Source organism: Engystomops pustulosus, chromosome 1 (genome assembly GCF_040894005.1).
Source record: "Engystomops pustulosus chromosome 1, aEngPut4.maternal, whole genome shotgun sequence".
Taxonomy (NCBI): domain Eukaryota; kingdom Metazoa; phylum Chordata; class Amphibia; order Anura; family Leptodactylidae; genus Engystomops; species Engystomops pustulosus.
Window position 1 is genome coordinate 304,912,090 of NC_092411.1, and position 7,264 is coordinate 304,919,353.

Here is a 7,264-nt window from a genome sequence, read left to right on the forward strand (position 1 = left end):
CCTCTATATGTCTCCTCCATGTGACTGATGTGTCTCCTCTATATGTCTCCTCCATGTGACTGATGTGTCTCCTCTATATGTCTCCTCCATGTGACTGATGTGTCTCCTCTATATGTCTCCTCCATGTGACTGATGTGTCTCCTCTATATGTCTCCTCCATGTGACTGATGTGTCTCCTCTATATGTCTCCTCCATGTGACTGATGTCTCCTCTATATGTCTCCTCCATGTGACTGATGTGTCCTCTATATGTCTCCTCCATGTGACTGATGTGTCCTCTATATGTCTCCTCCATGTGACTGATGTGTCCTCTATATGTCTCCTCCATGTGACTGATGTCTCCTCTATATGTCTCCTCCATGTGACTGATGTCTCCTCTATATGTCTCCTCCATGTGACTGATGTCTCCTCTATATGTCTCCTCCATGTGACTGATGTGTCCCCTCTATATGTCTCCTCCATGTGACTGATGTGTCTCCTCTATATGTCTCCTCCATGTGACTGATGTGTCTCCTCTATATGTCTCCTCCATGTGACTGATGTGTCCCCTCTATATGTCTCCTCCATGTGACTGATGTCTCCTCTATATGTCTCCTCCATGTGACTGATGTCTCCTCTATATGTCTCCTCCATGTGACTGATGTGTCTCCTCTATATGTCTCCTCCATGTGACTGATGTGTCTCCTCTATATGTCTCCTCCATGTGACTGATGTCTCCTCTATATGTCTCCTCCATGTGACTGATGTGTCTCCTCTATATGTCTCCTCCATGTGACTGATGTCTCCTCTATATGTCTCCTCCATGTTACTGATGTGTCTCCTCTATATGTCTCCTCCATGTGACTGATGTGTCCTCTATATGTCTCCTCCATGTGACTGATGTCTCCTCTATATGTCTCCTTCATGTGACTGATGTGTCTCCTCTATATGTCTCCTCCATGTGACTGATGTGTCTCCTCTATATGTCTCCTCCATGTGACTGATGTCTCCTCTATATGTCTCCTCCATGTGACTGATGTGTCTCCTCTATATGTCTCCTCCATGTGACTGATGTCTCCTCTATATGTCTCCTCCATGTGACTGATGTGTCTCCTCTATATGTCTCCTCCATGTGACTGATGTCTCCTCTATATGACTGATGTCTCCTCTATATGTCTCCTCCATGTGACTGATGTGTCCTCTATATGTCTCCTCCATGTGACTGATGTGTCTCCTCTATATGTCTCCTCCATGTGACTGATGTGTCTCCTCTATATGTCTCCTCCATGTGACTGATGTGTCTCCTCTATATGTCTCCTCCATGTGACTGATGTCTCCTCTATATGTCTCCTCCATGTGACTGATGTGTCTCCTCTATATGTCTCCTCCATGTGACTGATGTCTCCTCTATATGTCTCCTTCATGTGACTGATGTGTCTCCTCTATATGTCTCCTCCATGTGACTGATGTGTCTCCTCTATATGTCTCATCCATGTGACTGATGTCTCCTCTATATGTCTCCTCCATGTGATTGATGTCTCCTCTATATGTCTCCTCCATGTGTCTGATGTGTCTCCTCTATATGTCTCCTCCATGTGTCTGATGTGTCTCCTCTATATGTCTCCTCCATGTGACTGATGTGTCTCCTCTATATGTCTCCTCCATGTGACTGATGTCTCCTCTATATGTCTCCTCCATGTGACTGATGTCTCCTCTATATGTCTCCTCCATGTGACTGATGTCTCCTCTATATGTCTCCTCCATGTGACTGATGTGTCTCCTCTATATGTCTCCTCCATGTGACTGATGTGTCTCCTCTATATGTCTCCTCCATGTGACTGATGTGTCTCCTCTATATGTCTCCTCCATGTGACTGATGTCTCCTCTATATGTCTCCTCCATGTGACTGATGTGTCTCCTCTATATGTCTCCTCCATGTGACTGATGTCTCCTCTATATGTCTCCTCCATGTGACTGATGTCTCCTCTATATGTCTCCTCCATGTGACTGATGTGTCTCCTCTATATGTCTCCTCCATGTGACTGATGTCTCCTCTATATGTCTCCTCCATGTGACTGATGTGTCCTCTATATGTCTCCTCCATGTGACTGATGTGTCCTCTATATGTCTCCTCCATGTGACTGATGTGTCCTCTATATGTCTCCTCCATGTGATTGATGTCTCCTCTATATGTCTCCTCCATGTGACTGATGTCTCCTCTATATGTCTCCTCCATGTGACTGATGTGTCCTCTATATGTCTCCTCCATGTGACTGATGTGTCTCCTCTATATGTCTCCTCCATGTGACTGATGTGTCTCCTCTATATGTCTCCTCCATGTGACTGATGTGTCTCCTCTATATGTCTCCTCCATGTGACTGATGTCTCCTCTATATGTCTCCTCCATGTGACTGATGTGTCTCCTCTATATGTCTCCTCCATGTGACTGATGTCTCCTCTATATGTCTCCTCCATGTGACTGATGTGTCCTCTATATGTCTCCTCCATGTGACTGATGTGTCTCCTCTATATGTCTCCTCCATGTGACTGATGTCTCCTCTATATGTCTCCTCCATGTGACTGATGTGTCCTCTATATGTCTCCTCCATGTGACTGATGTCTCCTCTATATGTCTCCTCCATGTGACTGATGTCTCCTCTATATGTCTCCTCCATGTGACTGATGTGTCTCCTCTATATGTCTCCTCCATGTGACTGATGTCTCCTCTATATGTCTCCTCCATGTGACTGATGTCTCCTCTATATGTCTCCTCCATGTGACTGATGTCTCCTCTATATGTCTCCTCCATGTGACTGATGTCTCCTCTATATGTCTCCTCCATGTGACTGATGTGTCCTCTATATGTCTCCTCCATGTGACTGATGTGTCCTCTATATGTCTCCTCCATGTGACTGATGTGTCCTCTATATGTCTCCTCCATGTGACTGATGTCTCCTCTATATGTCTCCTCCATGTGACTGATGTCTCCTCTATATGTCTCCTCCATGTGACTGATGTCTCCTCTATATGTCTCCTCCATGTGACTGATGTGTCCCCTCTATATGTCTCCTCCATGTGACTGATGTGTCTCCTCTATATGTCTCCTCCATGTGACTGATGTGTCTCCTCTATATGTCTCCTCCATGTGACTGATGTGTCCCCTCTATATGTCTCCTCCATGTGACTGATGTCTCCTCTATATGTCTCCTCCATGTGACTGATGTCTCCTCTATATGTCTCCTCCATGTGACTGATGTGTCTCCTCTATATGTCTCCTCCATGTGACTGATGTGTCTCCTCTATATGTCTCCTCCATGTGACTGATGTCTCCTCTATATGTCTCCTCCATGTGACTGATGTGTCTCCTCTATATGTCTCCTCCATGTGACTGATGTCTCCTCTATATGTCTCCTCCATGTGACTGATGTGTCTCCTCTATATGTCTCCTCCATGTGACTGATGTCTCCTCTATATGTCTCCTCCATGTGACTGATGTGTCTCCTCTATATGTCTCCTCCATGTGACTGATGTCTCCTCTATATGACTGATGTCTCCTCTATATGTCTCCTCCATGTGACTGATGTGTCCTCTATATGTCTCCTCCATGTGACTGATGTGTCTCCTCTATATGTCTCCTCCATGTGACTGATGTGTCTCCTCTATATGTCTCCTTCATGTGACTGATGTGTCTCCTCTATATGTCTCCTCCATGTGACTGATGTGTCTCCTCTATATGTCTCATCCATGTGACTGATGTCTCCTCTATATGTCTCCTCCATGTGATTGATGTCTCCTCTATATGTCTCCTCCATGTGACTGATGTCTCCTCTATATGTCTCCTCCATGTGACTGATGTGTCTCCTCTATATGTCTCCTCCATGTGTCTGATGTGTCTCCTCTATATGTCTCCTCCATGTGTCTGATGTGTCTCCTCTATATGTCTCCTCCATGTGACTGATGTGTCTCCTCTATATGTCTCCTCCATGTGACTGATGTCTCCTCTATATGTCTCCTCCATGTGACTGATGTGTCCTCTATATGTCTCCTCCATGTGACTGATGTCTCCTCTATATGTCTCCTCCATGTGACTGATGTGTCTCCTCTATATGTCTCCTCCATGTGACTGATGTGTCTCCTCTATATGTCTCCTCCATGTGACTGATGTCTCCTCTATATGTCTCCTCCATGTGACTGATGTCTCCTCTATATGTCTCCTCCATGTGACTGATGTCTCCTCTATATGTCTCCTCCATGTGACTGATGTCTCCTCTATATGTCTCCTCCATGTGACTGATGTCTCCTCTCTATGTCTCCTCCATGTGACTGATGTGTCTCCTCTATATGTCTCCTCCATGTGACTGATGTCTCCTCTATATGTCTCCTCCATGTGACTGATGTCTCCTCTATATGTCTCCTCCATGTGACTGATGTGTCCTCTATATGTCTCCTCCATGTGACTGATGTCTCCTCTATATGTCTCCTCCATGTGACTGATGTCTCCTCTATATGTCTCCTCCATGTGACTGATGTGTCCTCTATATGTCTCCTCCATGTGACTGATGTGTCTCCTCTATATGTCTCCTCCATGTGACTGATGTGTCTCCTCTATATGTCTCCTCCATGTGACTGATGTCTCCTCTATATGTCTCCTTCATGTGACTGATGTGTCCCCTCTATATGTCTCCTCCATGTGTCTGATGTGTCTCCTCTATATGTCTCATCCATGTGACTGATGTCTCCTCTATATGTCTCCTCCATGTGATTGATGTCTCCTCTATATGTCTCCTCCATGTGTCTGATGTGTCTCCTCTATATGTCTCCTCCATGTGACTGATGTCTCCTCTATATGTCTCCTCCATGTGACTGATGTGTCTCCTCTATATGTCTCCTCCATGTGACTGATGTGTCTCCTCTATATGTCTCCTCCATGTGACTGATGTGTCCTCTATATGTCTCCTCCATGTGACTGATGTCTCCTCTATATGTCTCCTCCATGTGACTGATGTCTCCTCCATGTGACTGATGTGTCCCCTCTATATGTCTCCTCCATGTGACTGATGTCTCCTCTATATGTCTCCTCCATGTGACTGATGTGTCTCCTCTATATGTCTCCTCCATGTGTCTGATGTGTCTCCTCTATATGTCTCCTCCATGTGACTGATGTCTCCTCTATATGTCTCCTCCATGTGACTGATGTCTCCTCTATATGTCTCCTCCATGTGACTGATGTGTCCTCTATATGTCTCCTCCATGTGACTGATGTGTCTCCTCTATATGTCTCCTCCATGTGACTGATGTGTCTCCTCTATATGTCTCCTCCATGTGACTGATGTCTCCTCTATATGTCTCCTTCATGTGACTGATGTGTCTCCTCTATATGTCTCCTCCATGTGACTGATGTGTCTCCTCTATATGTCTCATCCATGTGACTGATGTCTCCTCTATATGTCTCCTCCATGTGATTGATGTCTCCTCTATATGTCTCCTCCATGTGTCTGATGTGTCTCCTCTATATGTCTCCTCCATGTGACTGATGTCTCCTCTATATGTCTCCTCCATGTGACTGATGTGTCCTCTATATGTCTCCTCCATGTGACTGATGTCTCCTCTATATGTCTCCTCTATGTGACTGATGTGTCCTCTATATGTCTCCTCCATGTGACTGATGTCTCCTCCATGTGACTGATGTGTCCCCTCTATATGTCTCCTCCATGTGACTGATGTCTCCTCTATATGTCTCCTCCATGTGACTGATGTGTCTCCTCTATATGTCTCCTCCATGTGTCTGATGTGTCTCCTCTATATGTCTCCTCCATGTGACTGATGTCTCCTCTATATGTCTCCTCCATGTGACTGATGTGTCTCCTCTATATGTCTCCTCCATGTGACTGATGTCTCCTCTATATGTCTCCTCCATGTGACTGATGTGTCCTCTATATGTCTCCTCCATGTGACTGATGTGTCCTCTATATGTCTCCTCCATGTGACTGATGTGTCTCCTCTATATGTCTCCTCCATGTGACTGATGTGTCTCCTCTATATGTCTCCTCCATGTGACTGATGTGTCCTCTATATGTCTCCTCCATGTGACTGATGTCTCCTCTATATGTCTCCTCCATGTGACTGATGTGTCTCCTCTATATGTCTCCTCCATGTGACTGATGTCTCCTCTATATGTCTCCTCCATGTGACTGATGTGTCTCCTCTATATGTCTCCTCCATGTGACTGATGTCTCCTCTATATGTCTCCTCCATGTGACTGATGTGTCTCCTCTATATGTCTCCTCCATGTGACTGATGTGTCTCCTCTATATGTCTCCTCCATGTGACTGATGTGTCTCCTCTATATGTCTCCTCCATGTGACTGATGTGTCTCCTCTATATGTCTCCTCCATGTGACTGATGTCTCCTCTATATGTCTCCTCCATGTGACTGATGTCTCCTCTATATGTCTCCTCCATGTGACTGATGTCTCCTCTATATGTCTCCTCCATGTGACTGATGTGTCCCCTCTATATGTCTCCTCCATGTGACTGATGTGTCTCCTCTATATGTCTCCTCCATGTGACTGATGTCTCCTCTATATGTCTCCTCCATGTGACTGATGTCTCCTCTCTATGTCTCCTCCATGTGACTGATGTCTCCTCTATATGTCTCCTCCATGTGACTGATGTCTCCTCTATATGTCTCCTCCATGTAATTGATGTGTCCTCTATATGTCTCCTCCATGTGACTGATGTGTCTCCTCTATATGTCTCCTCCATGTGACTGATGTGTCTCCTCTATATGTCTCCTCCATGTGACTGATGTCTCCTCTATATGTCTCCTCCATGTGACTGATGTGTCTCCTCTATATGTCTCCTCCATGTGACTGATGTGTCTCCTCTATATGTCTCCTTCATGTGACTGATGTGTCTCCTCTATATGTCTCCTCCATGTGACTGATGTGTCCCCTCTATATGTCTCCTCCATGTGACTGATGTGTCCCCTCTATATGTCTCCTCCATGTGACTGATGTGTCTCCTCTATATGTCTCCTCCATGTGACTGATGTGTCCTCTATATGTCTCCTCCATGTGACTGATGTGTCCTCTATATGTCTCCTCCATGTGACTGATGTGTCTCCTCTATATGTCTCCTCCATGTGACTGATGTCTCCTCTATATGTCTCCTCCATGTGACTGATGTGTCTCCTCTATATGTCTCCTCCATGTGACTGATGTGTCCCCTCTATATGTCTCCTCCATGTGACTGATGTGTCTCCTCTATATGTCTCCTCCATGTGAC